Source organism: Trachinotus anak, unplaced genomic scaffold (assembly GCF_046630095.1).
Source record: "Trachinotus anak isolate AG129_WGS33_773 ecotype Australia unplaced genomic scaffold, CSIRO_AGI_Tana_v1 ptg000017l, whole genome shotgun sequence".
NCBI lineage: Eukaryota > Metazoa > Chordata > Actinopteri > Carangiformes > Carangidae > Trachinotus > Trachinotus anak.
The window spans coordinates 2563102-2580214 of NW_027273868.1; the positions used below are offsets into that span (position 1 = coordinate 2563102).

A 17113-nucleotide genomic window follows, 5' to 3' on the forward strand; every position below is an offset into this window, starting at 1 on the left:
CCACTACTGTTCAGCATGAGGAGGCCTCTCATGCACCTTGCATTTGGTCTTATTTGAGGAAGGAGATATGAGTATGTTGCGAGGGCCTGCATGTTGGCAGGGGTTGAGGCATGGGGGAGAGATGTGCCACATCTGCCACTAAAGTCGGCCCGCATATTTGTTTCTTTTATGTGTAGAGAATTAGCAGTAGTACACCCCTCTGGCTGCTTCTTGTGCCTCTTTTTTGCCTACCAAGTGAGGCAGCTTTAGGTCTGGAACAACTTGGCTCCCTGGGTAGAGCAGCCATGGCACTACCGCCAGGCAGCCAGGTGGCTGTGGGCACATCTGGAGGCTTCTGCACCTGCTGTGAAACTGAATCACAGCACCCTCTACAAAGAGGTTAGACAGAGGGTCATTGCACCTCCAGTTCCAGGAATATCAGCAAGTGTTTGGAGTTTGCTGAGTTATTAGCATTGTAAAGAGAAGTTTGTTGGTGGCTAAACAGGACCTAATAAGAAAAAACAGAAGCAGTAGAGTAGAGGGGATGGTGAGGAGAGTAAAAGCAGACTTGAAGAGGAGAATTGAGAGGGACATTCTGAAGTGGGGAATGCATGCTGCTTTAGAGAGGTGGAAGGGGGGTTTTGGACTGATGGAGTGAAATCCAGGGGGAATAGGATGTTTAGTGAAAACTGTTTCTTGTTTTGTTGTTTAAGCAAAAGTTTTATGGGGTATGTAATTTGGGTTTTGGATTTGTGGACCACATGTTATGTGATCTCTCTTCTTTGCTGTGTTTCTTGATTTGGAGTTTGGAATTGCAATCAAAAAAATAAATTCATTAATTTAAAAAAATCTGTTCTTATCAGTTTAATATCTGATATGTCCTCTATATGAGAACAACATATTAAATGAATTTTTAGAACTGGGAACTGAAAAAGATGCTTGCTCCGTTCATTCCACAACCTGGCATTACAGTGCCGCCGGGAACAGTGCACCCTTCTCTGGCCTTGTGGAAAAACAAGCAATGACACAAATGTACAGTTTCAAATGCCACTTTGTCAGTGGCTCAAAGAAAGTGAGTCAACTTGCCCCCCCCCCCCCGCATTTTCCCTGTATTTTGGTCACACACAAAACACCTCTCTCCTCAGGAGCAGCAAAAAATGGGGGGCTTGGTCCATGCTCTGCCCACAGTCAGCACTCAAACTCTCCCTGCATTTTTTGAGCCTTCCTCTACCTGCCGTGGCCCATAAATGTTCATTGGAGGCTAGCAGCCCTTCCAGGATACGTGAGGGATAACTGCTGTGGGGCAGGTTTACTCACTTTCTTTGAGCCACTGCTAAAGTGGAATTTGAAACTGTACGTTTGCGTCATTGCTTGCTTTTCCACAAGGCCAGAGAAGTGTGCACCGTTCCCGGCGGCACTGCAATGCCAGGTCGATGCGTGGAGTGAACGGAGCAAGCCCCTTTTTCAGCTCCCAGTTCTTAAAATCTGTTTAATATGTTGTCCTCGGATAGAGGACATATCAGATATTAAACTGATAAGAACAGATTTTTCTTTCGAAAAGATTTATTGACACTCATTTCAAGTATATTTCAAAGAAGGTTTACATGTTGAGATACAAAGGATACTTCATAAACACAACAATTTGATAAATAATTGTAAAACCATTGTTTTTTTAAAAACATTAAAAACAAATATTTCAAGAGGTTTTACATTTAAATACAAAAAACTGTTATCAAACATAAAATCCATCTCACAAATGAAAAAAAAACATGGAGTGTCCCAAATCTTTAAAATGGAGTGCATTGGTTTAAAACTTCTCTTCTTTCTAATTTTGTGCAGGAGCAGAGTGAGTCCCTACCCAGGGTCACTCATTCCGCTCCCCCAAACATTTGGTCTCTCGGGATCCTGTCGTGGTGCTCAGAGGAGATCCCCACCCTGTTGCTCCTTCCTACCTGCCTCACCTGGAGAACCTGGCCGCCGCTGCTTTGACCTTTTCATGTGCTCCTTCGTCCGAATGGACACAGAGGTGATGCTTCTTTGTGGCTGTGTCCTAGGCCTACCACCTACAGCCATCTGGATCACAGCCACGGGGGGGGATCTGCATGTGCTTTCTTACTAGCAAGTTTCTGGAGATCCAAATGGCGTCTTTTATGGCGGCTAGGGTGAGCCACATCTGGGCAAAGTCATCTTTCTTCAGTGTTTTTTGGCTCACCCCATAGAGCACCAGTTGTGTAGTAAGGACCTCCCTTGCTGGCAAGTACGGGAATTGCAAGGAGCCGGCTGTTGCCCATTGGTCTATGGCAGCGCTGCACTCCCAGAGCAAATGCCTCACGGACTCTGGTGCGCCACAACCAGGTTGGGGGCAGGTTGAGCGTGCTGACATGCCCTGGGAGTGCATGACGGACCTGACTGGGAGAATCTCATGAGCCACCATCCATGACGGGTCCCGGAGTCTGTTTGGAAGAGCAGAATGGTTCACGTTGCGCCAAACTGTTGAGGGCTCGCCAAATGCGAACCCGTGCACTGGACTCACTGGCTCATTGGTTAAAATATGCAGCTCCTCCTGCTCCAGTTTAAAATGCTTTAAAAACATCTGGATAAAAGCATAGGCTGGTGGCAGGCTAAAAGACACAGGTACTTTAAGATCTGTAGGTAAAATCTTCAATTGTCTGCAGTACGACCCCATCCAGAAACGTGTCATAGCTGTAGTTTTGGGGTTTCCGGATGGGTCTGTGGCTTGTGTGAGGTGTAGTGCAGTGTATCAGCTTCCTAAAAACAAGTACAGGTCAGGCACTCCTTTGGCCTTTTCATAACCTCCCTCCTCAGTCTCTCCCACTTGGAGCCCCACAGGAAATAAAAGATGGCTCATTCCAGATCTAAAAGCACTCTCCTAGGTGGGATAAAAACAGAACTGATGGGTAAAAGCAAAGGTAAAATCACCGCTTTGATGATTAAAACCTTTCCTTCAATAGTCAGTGCTCTAGGTCCCCAATATCCTAGTCTTTGTTTTACTTTCCCTACCATGTCTGGCCAATTTGTTGTCCCTTCTCCCTCCCTGTCAAATTTGATCCCCAGTATTTTTTGATCAGTCTGGGTCACAGTCAAAGGGAGTTCTGTCATCTCAGTCGCTGTCCATGGTCCATAAAATTGGGCTTGGGTCTTGTTTTTGTTCAACTTTGACCCAGAAGCCTGTCCAAACCAGTCAGTCAAGTCCAGTGTCCTGTTGACAGATAAAAGGTTGGTGCATAAAATGTTCATGTCGTCCATGTATAAAACACACTTGGTGTCCAGTCCCCCACTCCCCGGTACTCCCAACTCATTGATTCATTGATCCCTTCTCAAGATCTGTGCCAGCGGTTCTATACATGATATGTATAGGAGGACAGCCCTGACGGACACCACAGTTAATATCAACTGCTTTTGTCAAATGCCCGTTAATCACAAATTTGCTGGTAATGTCCTGATACAGCAATCCCACCCAAGCTAGAAACCTTTCTGGGAACCCCATTTTTTGCAGTATCTTGAAAAGGTACTGGTGTGAGACCCGATTGAAGGCTTTCTCAAAATCTAAATTTAGGACTACTAGCCGGATGTTTCTGTCTCTCGCGTAAAAGATGGTGTCTCGGATCAGTACAAGGCTGTCAGTGATCTTCCTCCCTGGGATGGCACAACCTTGATCCAGGTGAATCACCCCCTTTAAAAACAAGGACATACGTGAGGCTCAAGGATGGCTAAAAAGTTTACAATCAAAGTTTAAAAGTGCGATAGGTCTCCAGTTCATCAGGTCAGTCTTGTCTTTGTTTTTGTGCAGTAGAGTCACTATCCCTACTCTGGAACTGTCAGGAAGTCGGTCTAGGTGCTCAAAGTCTTTAAAAACATCAATCAAGTCAGGTGCTAAAATGTCCCAAAAAGTCAAATCAAATTCCAAGGGAAGTCCATCCTGTCCTGGGGACCTCACTTTTTAAAAACTTGACTAACATTTATTTAACTCTAGAATGGTAAAATCTTGGGTTAAAAGCACACTGTCTTTTACTTTTTTATCAATGGATTTTAAAACTTCATCTATGGTGTCTATTCTAAGGGCCTTTTCTTTATACAAGTCTACATAAAAATTTTCCACAATCTGTTTAATTTCTTCTATATTCTCTGTTGTGCACCCATTTTCTTTTTTTAGTTTTAAAATGGTCCCCCCTTTACTAATAATTTTCTTAAAAAAATACCTGGTGCACTTCTCACCCTCCTCTATTTCCCATTCCCTGCTTCTTAAAATGACACCCTTGCTTTTAATTTCAACTAAAACCGACATCTCTGATTTGATTTCTCTAATTTCTTCATTAAAATCCATTCCATTTTGGTTGAGGTTAAAATAGCTATGCGTCTGTTCTTGTCCTTTCTTTCTTTGCCTGCCTGTCTGAAAAAAGTCTGGGTCTTTCCCTTCAATTCAATTCAATTCAATTTTATTTGTATAGCGCCAAATCATAATATACATTATCTCAAGGCACTTTACAGGGTAAGGTCAAGACCTTACTTTGTTACAGAGAAAAACCCAACAGTTCCCACAACGAGCAAGCGCTTGGCGACAGGGGGGAGGAAAAACTCCCTTTTAACAGGAAGAAACCTCCAACAGAACCGGGCTCAGGGTGGGCGGCCGTCTGCCTCGACCGGTTGGGTTTAGGGGAAGATAGAAAGAGGGGGAGGGGGAGGAGAGGGGAGAGAAGAGAGAGAGACCAGGAACAGCTGTGTCGGTAATGGCGTTATTAATAATAAAGACAGGTAATAGTAATAGTAAAGATGAGTAGTGGTGGATCTGGATCCTGCTGCTCCCGAGGCAGAGATACCTGCAGAATGAGGACAGAGAGAGGGAGAGAGAGGAGAAGCACAAAACTACGGGAGAGAAAAAAAAAACAAAGTTAATGGCATGAAGTCATTGAGAGAGAGAGAGGGAGAGAGACAGAAATAGAGAGAGAGCGCCCAATGAATCATGGGAATCCCCCAGCAGTCTAGCTCTATAGCAGCATAACTAAGGGATGGGTCAGGACATACCCGAGCCAGCCCTAACTATAAGCTTTACTAAACAAGACAGTTTTAAGCCTGATCTTAAAGGTAGAGAGGGTGTCTGCCTCCCTTCCCTTCACCATCTCCCACCAGTGTGCTCGTGTATCGTACATGTCTTGAAGGGTCTGCCACTCTCAGTACTGCTCCCTGTGCTGCTGAACTAGATGTTGATCTTCAAGCAGGGAGCAGTTGAGTTTCCACTTCCAAAAGTCACACCTGAAGAGAGTGGAAGGGTGCAGGAGATCATCAGGTGATCAGAAAAGAAAACGGGTCAATCTAGCATCGGTTGGTGGGCAGTCCCGTGTAAAAATAAAATCTATCTGAGAGGCTCTGGTGCCATCACCACTGAACCCTCCTCTCCGGGATGCATGGTTTTAAAACAGTCTTGTAGTTTAAAATCCCTGCATATGCCCTGTAATAAAGCCAATGTTTTATCAATTTTAAAATCTTCCCCTGCTCTTTTTCTATCTTTTCGACTTAAAATACAGTTAAAATCACCCCCTAAAACTAATGGCACTCTCCCTAGCATGTGGGACTGCAGGTCCTCTAAAAGGTCATACCTGTCATTTTTGTCATTAAAGCCATAAATATTGAGAAGGTTAAAATCCTGTCCCATAAAAGTCAAGTGTGCTGAAAGTGCCCTACCGTCTCTCACCACAGTACTACCCTTCACCAGAACCTGAGGGTTTTTTATTAAAATGGCCACTCCATCATTCTTATTTTGGTCTGATACGCTCCATATCGACGTCTGTGGCCACATCTCCTCCCACTGTCGGTAGTGTTTTAAAAACGGTATGCCACATTCCTGTATTAAGAACACATCTGACTTTGTAGAATTAAGAAAGGATAAAACACTCTGGGCTCTAACTCTCGACTTCACACTTCTCATATTGATGGTTGAGAAGGTGAGTGTCATGAGTATGGTTAAAAACAACAGGTATGAAATTTTAAAAGACTAAATAGAGGTTTAAAATGCTAAAATATCTTTAAAAAAGGCAGTTAGGCTATTTCTAGTGAACGGGGCTCCTCCTTCACTTCAACAGGTGAGGAAGGAGGGAGTTGAGCTCCATTCCCCTGTCGGACTGGGGGTTGGCCTTTGACGCAAAGCTTGGAGTCCTTAGGGGTTGATTGTAGAGCTACTGTTAGGAAAGAAACTTCATTAGGTGAATTGGAGGGGAAGACTCTGGGCTCCTCCACAGATGAACTGTTTGCGAGAGTCCCAACTCTTCCCCTCTTCTCTGAGACTACAGGAGACTCAGAGGACAATTCTGATGCAAGTCTCTTTGTTTGCTGGGCATCGGGGAGGGGGGCATCCTCACTATTGTCAGGTGGTCGAACCTCTTCAATTTCTGAACTAGCTCCGCCCACTTCCTGCATCACCCCATCCTCCTCTCCACTCTCCATTGATGGGGCTGTTGCAGGCCCCTCCCCTTCTCCCGCCTCACATGATCCCTCCTCTCCAATCACAGTATTTGTCGGGAGATTTGAATTTTCCTGCCCAGCCTCTTCAACCCGCTCTCCATTAAAGTCATTTTGTCCTCCATTTTGTCCATTTCTTTTTACTGCCTTTAGTTTGTTGGCAAAAGATTTGGGGCAATCTCTGAAGAGATGATTTGTTTCTCCACAAAGATTGCACTTCCTGCCATTGGTGCACTCCTCAAAAGTGTGCCCAATTTCTCTACACTTTCCACAAAAGGTTTTTGTGCATGCTTCTACCAGGTGCCCATGCTCACCACACTTGCGGCAGAGCTTGGGCTGACCTTGGTAGTGGATGTAGCCCCTGTTTTCACCCAGAACTATCACTGATGGCAGATGTTTCAGGCCTTGGAAGCCTTGGAGGTCCTGCCATTGTTGAATGGGGACCCTCCAAGCGCAATTCCAAATGCCATCCTCATCTCTCAATTTGGTAGCCTGGCCTTTAACAGTGCAGTACTGGAAGCTTACATCAAAACTTTGTGCAATGGTAGGGCCAAAATACAGTTCAAATTGTTAGCTGTGAATTTCAATGCCTGTTGGATTAGTTTCCAGGAGCTTTCCATCCTTTTCTTTAGAATCAGAATCAGAATCAGAATCGCCTTTATTGTCATTATACATAGTACAACGAAATTTGAGCGCTGCTCCCTTGGTGCAAAACAATGCTAATTAAATAAAATAAATAAGAACCTAAAGAGAACACAAGAATTAAAAATAGAGGAGGTATAAAAAGGCAAGTGATATGTACAGATATATTTACACGTGGTATGAATGAAACCTGATTATTGCACTTTAGGCCCAGTTTTATTGCACAGGTAATTGGAAGTTATGCAGTCTGATTGACCGGTCATCCGGATTTCTTTTTGTCTTTGTTGATTGCAGTGATAGCCCTCGGGAAGAAGCTATCCCTGAGTCTGTTTGTCCTAGTTTTGTGTGACCTGTACCTTCGGCCCGACGGTAACAGGTCAAACAGGTGGTTGCCGGGGTGGGAGGGGTCCTTGATGATGTTGCCAGCTCTGCTCAGATAGCGAGAGTTGGCAATGTCCTCCAGGCTGGGCAGAGAGCAGCCAGTGATCTTCTGGGCTGTGCAGATGACCCTCTGTAGTGCTCTCCTGTCAGCTGCTGAGCACCCCGCATACCACGCTGTGATGCAGTACGCCAGGATGCTCTCTATGGTGGCTCTGTAGAAGGTCACCAGCAGCCTCTCCTCCAGGTTGTTCCTCCTGAGCACTCTCAGGAAGTGGAGGCGCTGCTGGGCCTTCCTCACCACCGCCGAGGTGTTCGCAGTCCAGGAGAGGTCGTCGGATATCTGCACACCCAGGAATCTCATGGTGTGGACTCTTTCCACACAGTCCCCGTGGATGTAAAGTGGGGCCGGGTCCCCTCTCCCCTCCTGAAGTCCAAAATGAGTTCTTTAGTTTTTGTGGTGTTCAGTTGGAGGTTGTTTACCGAACACCACGCCGACAGTCTTTTGACTTCATCTCTGTAGTTGGACTCATCCCCTCCTGAGATGAGTCCAACTACGGTTGTGTCGTCTGCAAACCTTATGAGGGTATTAGAGAGATGTGTCGGGGAGCAGTCGGATGTGTAGAGTGTGAACAGTAGGGGACTCAGAACACATCCTTGTGGAGAGCCGGTGTTGAGTGTGATGGTGCTGGACAGGTGGGGGCCAAGTCTGACAGTCTGTGGGCGGTTTGTCAGGAAGTCCTTAATCCAGAAGCAGATGGGGGTGGAGAGGCCCAGGTGGGACAGTTTCTGGATCAGGATCTCCGGGATGATGTTGTTGAAAGCCGAGCTGAAGTCCAGGAAGAGCATCCTCACGTAGCTGCCCGGGTGCTCCAGATGACTGAGTGCGGTGTGGAGCGCTATGGTAATAGCGTCCTCGGTGGATCAGTTTGCCCTGTAGGCAAACTGGTGGGGGTCCAGAGTGGGAGGCAGACAAGACCAGATGTGCTGAGAGACCAGTTTAAGTTTTTAAAGGCCCCATGGCATGAAAAATGTGATTTTGGTTATTTTATCGTGCTTTGAGAGGTCTCTGGGCCATGTTTATACTGCCCCATGCATCAAACTGGTCATAAATGGAGAAACGCACACCACCCATTTGTAGGAACTGTCTCTTTAAGATGAGCGGATAGCACTTCCTCCTTTGTGTGATGTCACACACAAGGTAACTCCGCCCACCGCAACCTGTTGGCCCGCCTCCACTGTAGGTTCCAGGTATGAGTGAATAACTGCACAGCGAGATATCAAAGAAACGGTGTTGCGCTATTAAGGGATGCAAGGAGGGCAATGTGTCCTTGCACAGTCTGCCAAAAGCCAAAGTCGTCAGAGACCAGTGGCTTCTTTTTATTTTTGGTCGAGTTGAGTAGGATTTCAGTCCAAATCTGTTCGTCTGTTCGATGCATTTCACAATGGAGTCATTTACTAACTTGGCTAAATACAACACTGGATTTGCCAAGAAACTGGTCATTGCAGACACTGTAGTCCCTACATTGTCTGGGCTGACTTCTGCTCCGCAACCGGTAAGTAAACTCCGTCTGAAGATGGTAAAATGTTCGGCAGTTAATGATTTTCGTCTGTGCCTTTTATAATTGTAGCCGTTAATTAAATCGCTGTTCACTGTAGCCGTTAACTGGATTACCGTTAATGCCTTCACAAATGTTAATTCAAGAAAATACAAATGTAACCGTCACACAGCTTTGTTCATAACTACTTTTTTTTTTTTTTAATGTTTTTATTCATTTGACAGGCAAAAGTACAGACAATGAGAAATAAGGATTTTTTTCCTTTTTCAAAAACAATCACATATTCCCTCCCATCCTCTACCCCTCCCAGTCCTACAAAATTTAGTTACAGATTATTAACACACATCCTTCCTTCTTACTGTAAACAGACAAGCGACTGTTAGTACGCAGAGAGAATAAAGATAAATAAATAAAAAATAACAAAGATATTAAAAAAACAAAAACAAAACACCGAGAGGTAATATTTTCTCATTTGTCCTGTAGTGTCTTTAATTTAGCTATGTAACTAATCATGCAGCCCCATACTGAATCAAATTTACCAGGTGTCCCCCTCAGATTGTATTTAATTTTCTCCAGGTCTAAGTACAGCATTAGGTCCTTAAGCCACAGGGAAGCTTTGGGAGCAGCTGGTGACTTCCATTTCAACAAAATTCTTCTGCATGCTAATAAAGAAGCAAAAGCGACACAATCTTTAACCTTTTTCCTAATTGTTACACGGTCTGATAATACTCAAAAAATAGCCAGTTCTGGACAAGGCATCAATTTCATATTTAGTGCATCTGCAAGATGTTTAACAACAGCTGTCCAGTAAGCTTGCAGACGGGGACAGGACCAAAACATGTGGGTCATGTTTGCTGGTGACAAGTGACATCTATTGCATGTGTCCGTGATATTGGGATAAAGTTTGGAGAGTTTGGAATTGGTAAAATAGATACGATGGACAACCTTAAATGGTATCAGATTAAGCCTGGAGCAAGATGTACTGTTATTTACATGAATTAATGCTGAGTCCCAGTCCCCGTCATCGATAACCCTGCCAAGTTCTTGTTCCCAATCTTTCTTTCCTAACGTTTGTTGGGTAAAACTGTATTTTTTTATGTATCAGAATCGCCATACCCCTTGCTTTGCTACTAAAATTGGAGTGGAAACTTTGGCCGACCCATGGAGCCTTCAACCTATGATGATCCTTAGTGATGAAATGCGTGTCCTGTAAGAAAGCAATTTCTGTTTTGAGATGTTTTAAGTGGGAAAATACTCTACCCCTTTTTACTGGGCCGTTGATCCCTTTAACATTCCAAGAGACAAATCTCAGACAAGGTACCCTTTTTTTCGTAGTATTAGCCATAATCAAACTTGTAAGTATATGGTAGGAAAAAGCACTGCATTGTAGAAGGACGTAGTGTTACAGACGTACAGACAAAAATAGAAATAAAAGCAAACCTGCAGGATCTACCACCCCAGTACCCCAACCCCCCCCCCCCCAGAACAGGGAACAAATAAACACATCTAGACCTCCCTAAGCTTGTCCTAAGAACGAGAACTAGCAGTGGGACTCCATAAACTCTGTTGCTTCCATGTGACATAAATCTGTGAACTAAACACTCACCGAGCAAGGAGGGCTCCTATATCCACAAATGTGTCTACAATGTACAATAGGCGCAAAATAAGAAGATATAGCTGGGGGCAGCAGTACACCCATATCAGCATTCAAGTTATAAAGGAATAAACTAAGTAGCCCCTTGTAATTACATCTTGTTCATATCAAACAAGAAAAAATAAGAAAATACAAATGTTAACTTAGAATAAAAAAGTTTAATAATATAATAGTCTAATAATAACCTTAAGGAGGAAAAAAGGGAGGAAAAAAAAGATATATATATATATAAAAGCCGCGGTAATCCATCTTGTGTTGTCTGGCCCACCAGAGGACTTTTTCTTTCTCTTGGAAGCGAAGGAATTTGACGATGAAAGCTCTCGGTTTCCCCACGCCGGCATCACCTGGTCTGGGGCCGAGGGAGCAGTGAGCTCTCTCTATCTCGGGGGGGGGTTGCTGAAAACATCGGGGCCCGTCACCGCCATCAGCAGGTTGGAAGCAAACTTCGTCGGGTCTTGGTCTTTCTCGCTTCCTTTGGGTATGTTGATAATCCGCAAGTTAGAGCGCCTGGATCGATTCTCGAGGTCGTCCACTCGCTCCAGGAGCACCCTGGCTTGGGTACATGTCACATGAGCTTCTATCTCTGTGATTTTCTCGAAGTTTGCACCCACCAAAATTTCAGTTTCAGTGAGACAGTTGTTTTTTTTTTTTGTTTGTTTTTTTAAAAATGTGTTTATTAATTTTTCCTTTTTCAACACAAACAAGCAAACACAAAACTTCAATACAACAACGCTCAAGCAACAAACAGTGACTCAGTTACACACAAACAGTATCCATATTAATAAAGTGAGTAAAAAAATAATAAAATAAAAATAAAATAAAAAATAAAAAATAAATACATAAACAAGTAAATAAAAGGAGATCTCATTATTATGACCTTCCAGGGAATCCCTGCAACAGAATGGAAGATACATTGTCTTCTAAGTAATTCAAATAAGGTTCCCAAACTCTATAAAATTGGCTTGAGTTTGAATGTAATGCGCAGGTCAAGTATTCCCAAGGCACTAAATCAAACAGCACTTTGTGCCATCCCTTAACATTTGGTTCCTTATCACTAATCCACTGCAATAGAATATTCTTTCTAGCTGCGAATGTAAGAATACAGAACAGTCTTTGATTTGTTAACCTTACACCTTTAGCAGGTAAGCCTAATATAAGACACAATGGGTCCATCCCCAGCTTTAGTCCCAGTATCTTTTCAATTTCTGTTAAGACATTAGACCAATATTTCTGCAGTTTATGGCATGACCAAAGACAATGAGTTAAAGTGCCAACTTCAGTTTTACATTTAAGACACAGTGGAGACAAACTAGGGTTGAACTTATGTCTGCGATTAGGGGATATATGCATTCTATGCAAAATCTTAAGCTGTACTGATTTAACACGGTTACAAACTGAGATTGATTTAGCATAGGTCCATATATTTTCCCACTCAGCAGCGTTGATTGTGACAGACAGGTCTTTCTCCCACTTTCCTCTGAGCTCTTGTAAAGCCATGGATGGAACAGCGCACATAGCTCCATAAAGTAGACTAATAGTCAACTTCCTAACTGTTCCAAACAACACCTTCTCAAGTGGAGATATGTCAGGGTTACCAACTAAGGTCGTGCTGTGTACTATATAATGTCTTATCTGTAAATAACGAAAAAAGTCCTGTCTGGGGATTTTGTATTTCTCAATGATCTGTTCAAATGACATTAATGTATTATCAGTAAATAAATCTTTTAACATGGTAATTACACAATTACCCCAGTGTCTGAAGCCAGCATCAAGTAGTCCTGGCTGAAAATCAGGATTATTCAGAATAGGAGTAAAAGCTGATGTCAGTTTTGACCTCCCCTCTAGTCTACGCAGTAATGCTTTAATTGTGTTGAGTGTAACAGGATTATCACAGCACATTTTTATAGTTTTAAAATTCTTAATAAACAGCATGTCTCTTAATGGAAATTTTGAAAGGGAGGATTCAATATCTAGCCAGACAGAAGACGTCTTATTTAAGATCCAATCATAAATGTATCGTAAATGAGCACACAACTGGTACCTTCTAAAATCAGGTAAATCTAGCCCTCCCTCAGAGCTTGGTAACTGCAGAGTAGCCATTTTCAGCTTTGGTTTACGTTTACTCCATATAAAAGAGCTGAGCCAACCATTTAGTTTTTTCACAACCTTATTTGAAAACAGTATCGGAATCATCTGAACAGGGTAAAGTAATCTAGGCAATATGTTCATCTTAATCAAAGCTATACGTCCTCGCCAGGATATCGGCAGAGAATTCCAAAGCTCTAAATCTTGCCTCACTTTTTCAAACAAAGGAACAAAGTTAACCCTATACATTTGCTTAAATGCAGGAGTTATGTGTACACCTAAATAAATAAAGCCTGTCGGAGACCACTTAAAGGGGAAGAAGGGCAATGTTTTAGGTATTGAATTTAGACTCCCCAGTGGCATGGCCTCTGATTTTGTCAAATTCATTTTGTATCCAGAAAATTTGCCAAATAAGTCAATAACATTAAGTAACGCAGGTACTGAAGTCCCTGGATCTGAAACAAAAATTAAGACATCATCCGCATAAAGACTTATTTTATGGTGGATCCTATCTACCTGCAAGCCTTGTATAGTAGGCGCTCTCCTAATGGCTTCTGCCAATGGTTCAATAACCATGGCGAATAAGAGGGGGGATAAAGGGTATCCCTGCCTGGTTCCTCTATGTACAGGAAAATTGTCCGATCTGAACCCGTTAGCTAGAATGGCTGCTTGAGGTTTATTATACAGGACCTTGACCCATTTGATAAAATTATCCCCTACACCAAATTTATTTAGACAGTAAAATAAGTATGTCCATTCGACTCGGTCAAAGGCCTTCTCTGCATCCAAAGAGAGCACTAGACCATCAATTTGCCGATGCTGAAAAACCTGAAGGACATTGAGCAGCTGTCTAACATTATAACTTGAATTTCGTCCCTTTATAAAACCAGTTTGGTCCTTCTTTATAATTTTAGGTAAGAGACCTTCAAGGCGTGTGGCCAGGATTTTTGACAAGATTTTCCGATCCACATTAAGAAGGGATATGGGCCTATAAGAGGCACAGGATTCTGGACATTTCCCCCTTTTCAAAATGAGTGAAATATTTGCTTCTCTCAAAGTCTGGGGTAACTCATTATTTGAGAATGCATTATTAAACATATTAACTAAAGGTTCCACTAATAATCCAGAGAATTCTTTATAAAACTCACCACTGAACCCATCAGGCCCCGGAGCTTTCCCGTTCTGCAGAGTTTTTATGGCATTAACCACCTCTTGTCCCGAAATGGGGGAATTAAGAATGAGCTTGTATTCTGATGACATGGTGGGCAAACTGAGCTGGGCAAAGAATTTATCCATTAAAGCAAACACATCACTTGGCTGTTCAGAAATATAAAGATTGTGATAAAATGATTTAAATGTGTCATTTATAAGCTTGTTATCATATACACGATTGCCTTGGGCATCACAAAGGGCTGCAATAGTCTGTGACTCCGCTCTCTTTTTTGTAAGACATGCCAAGTACCTCCCAGGTTTAACCCCATGTTCATAAAATTTTTGCCTGGTAAATCTAATCTTGACTTCCTCATCTTGTGTTAGCAGATTCTCTAAGGTTGCTCTAACTGCAAAAATTTCTTTCAAAATAGTGGGAGATGGAGATTCGATATAAGCATTTTCTTTAGCCTTAAGCTCAGCCATTAACAAATTTTGCTTTTCTCTTTTCTGCCTCTTTTTACTGGCTGAAAAGGAAATGATTAACCCTCTAGCATAAGCTTTAGCAGTTTCCCATAGAATGGCCGGACTATCTGTAGATTGGGTATTGATAGAAAGAAAGGATTTGAATTCAGTGGCAAAGTAAGTAATAAAAGCCTGATCATTCAAAATAGATGTGTTCAATCTCCAGTATTTCACCCCACTGTTTAAACCCTTAAGGGAGAGGTCTAAGACCACCTCGGCATGGTCAGAGATCAAAATACTGCCAATAGAGCAGGACACCACTCTGTGCAGAGAAAGCCCTGACAAAAAGAAGTAATTGATTCTACTGTGACAACCATGAGGTGCAGAAAAAAAAGTATATGCTTTGTCTGTCATGTGGGTTGTTCATCAACAAATCCAAGATCCTCACATATAGAATTGAGTGCTTTAGCTTGTGAAGAGAGAGGCATAGCTCTAGAAGGTAGTCTATCAATAAGAGGATTTAGTATGCAGTTAAAATCTCCACCCACAATAGCAATATCTGACTGAATCTGGGAGAAATCTAGGAGCACTTTAGTTATAAAGTCAGAGGGATGTGCAGGTGGGTAGTACACATTCAGTATAGAAACAATTGTACCTTGTAAAACACCCTTGACAATAACATATCGACCATTTTTATCTTTGATGCAGTCCAATATTGAAAACTGCAAATGTTTTCTCATCAAAATTGCCACTCCTCTACTTCTTGAGGTGAACGAGGAAAAAAACACTTGATTAAAACCTTCCCGCTGCAATTTGAGGTGTTCTTCATCACTCAAGTGTGTTTCTTGTAAGAGAGCAATATCAATTTGTCCCTTCTTCAAAAAAGTTAGTACTTTTCTTCTCTTAACAGGATTATGAACCCCTTTAATATTCCATGTACACAGACGTAGCTTATCACTTACCATATTACCAAATTCGACCCTTTATACAGAAAAAGGTATACTGGAAACATGAAACTAAGAACATATGGGATCATATGTGTGTTGGGGCACAGGTAGGAGCAATTTGGTTATTGGCTTATCATATTAATGATTATCAGTGATAATCACCAATATATATATAAATGTTTACTACAAGTAGTAACCTCGGGGCACCACCCTGTCACCAGGGACCAATGACCAAATTGATGGCTCAGAATACAGTCTCAGAAGGTTGGTTGAAGGGTAAATTCGAGCACTGACTGTTGTGAATCCAGCTGTTATCACAAATATAGTCACAATAATCACAGACAAAGACTAGTTAAATTATATCAGGATTTATTAATACGAGTAATAATTATTCAAAATAACATCACTTAATATTAAACCGATTATAATTCAACTATAACTAAAACAAACATTGGTTACTAACTAGATGATTACAGGCAAAACACATATGTACAACCGTGTGTGTGTGAGAGAGAGAGAGGATGTGACGAGGTCACGTGAGTGACGCGTCAGTAGGAACCAAGATGGCGGCAGAGTGAGGTACTCGCTAGAGCCAAGATGGCGGCTGGCCGCAGAGCGTGAGTGGCGTGAACACGAGAACAGTGGGAGGGGCCTTGAGCCTCACGTGTATGACGCGACCACACTCTCGGGCCTGAATGAGAGAGAGGTGTAGATGAGGTGTGTGATTGGGAGGAAAGAGGGAGAATAGAGGTGAAGAGAGGAAAGAGTCCACAAGAGATCGTCACCACAGTTAATAATCACCACAATATCACTACACAATAACGGAGCCAGAGAACCGAGCTCGTCTGGTCGGATATTGGTCCTTTAACTAGTGATATTTGGCTCATTAAGCTGATCACAGTGAACGATCTAAACAACAGGATATGCAGCACTTATAAGTCAGATTACAAATCAAACACGCTACACTAACTGTGTCTCTGCCCAGACATCAGCCTCTTACTGTGAGCGGCTCCGGTCCTCCGGAGTCAGAACAGAAAGTCTCTGGGTCTCCACAGCTCGGTCCTCGGCCGGAGCTCGGTCCTCGGCCGGGAGCTCGGCGGGTCGTGTCTCGCTCTCCTGGCGGTGACGGTGATGAGTTCCTCGGCGGCAGCGGGAAGATCACAGATGAGAGACGGTGAACTTTGTCTTTAACAAAGTCGGCGCTCATCCTCACAGGACGTGAAATCAGCTGATTGCACAGCGATCTACGTCGGATCCGAAGAGAAGAGAAACACAGCAGTCTGTGCGCTCGGCCTGCGAGTTGGAGACTGTGACCTGGGCTTGAAGAAGTTGTGGAAAAGGTCAGATGTTGGCAGATTGCTCCCTTTCAGCAGCCGAGTCGCGGAGAGAGCTGGAGTAGCTCTCTACTGTACCTGGTGCACGGGAATAAGCGCAGGAGGAGGGTCGCAGCGCAGCTTTTATTACCTGAGTGACGTCACCGGGGATCCCTGCTGGGAATGCCGGGCCGCGGCCAATGCCTTTGCTGAGTTTTCTTTCAAACTCCAATTTTACACCTAGGTGTGAATTGTGGGGGGTGGTTTTGGCCCATAGCCTGGAGGGAAATGCAGTTCACTCCTTTGTTCTCCCCACGAGGCATGGCTCGAGTCAGGCTTCAGGAGAAGCACGCGGGCCTCTCTATTGTTCCCTTCAGGATGCATGGTTTGACACTCAGGCTTTTGAGGAAATGTAGGCCTCTCCATTGTTCTTCTCAGAACTCATGGCTTGAGATCCCAACATGTGCG

At 43.2% G+C, this 17113-nt stretch overlaps 2 pseudogenes; one reads left to right on the forward strand and one right to left on the reverse strand.

Annotated features, from left to right (window-relative positions):
- Positions 1-805: 805 nt before the first annotated feature.
- LOC139634840 (U2 spliceosomal RNA) lies at positions 806-976 on the forward strand (annotated as a pseudogene).
- Positions 977-1371: 395 nt separating this feature from the next.
- On the reverse strand, positions 1372-1544 carry LOC139634838 (U2 spliceosomal RNA; annotated as a pseudogene).
- Between the last annotated feature and the right edge of the window lie 15569 nt (positions 1545-17113).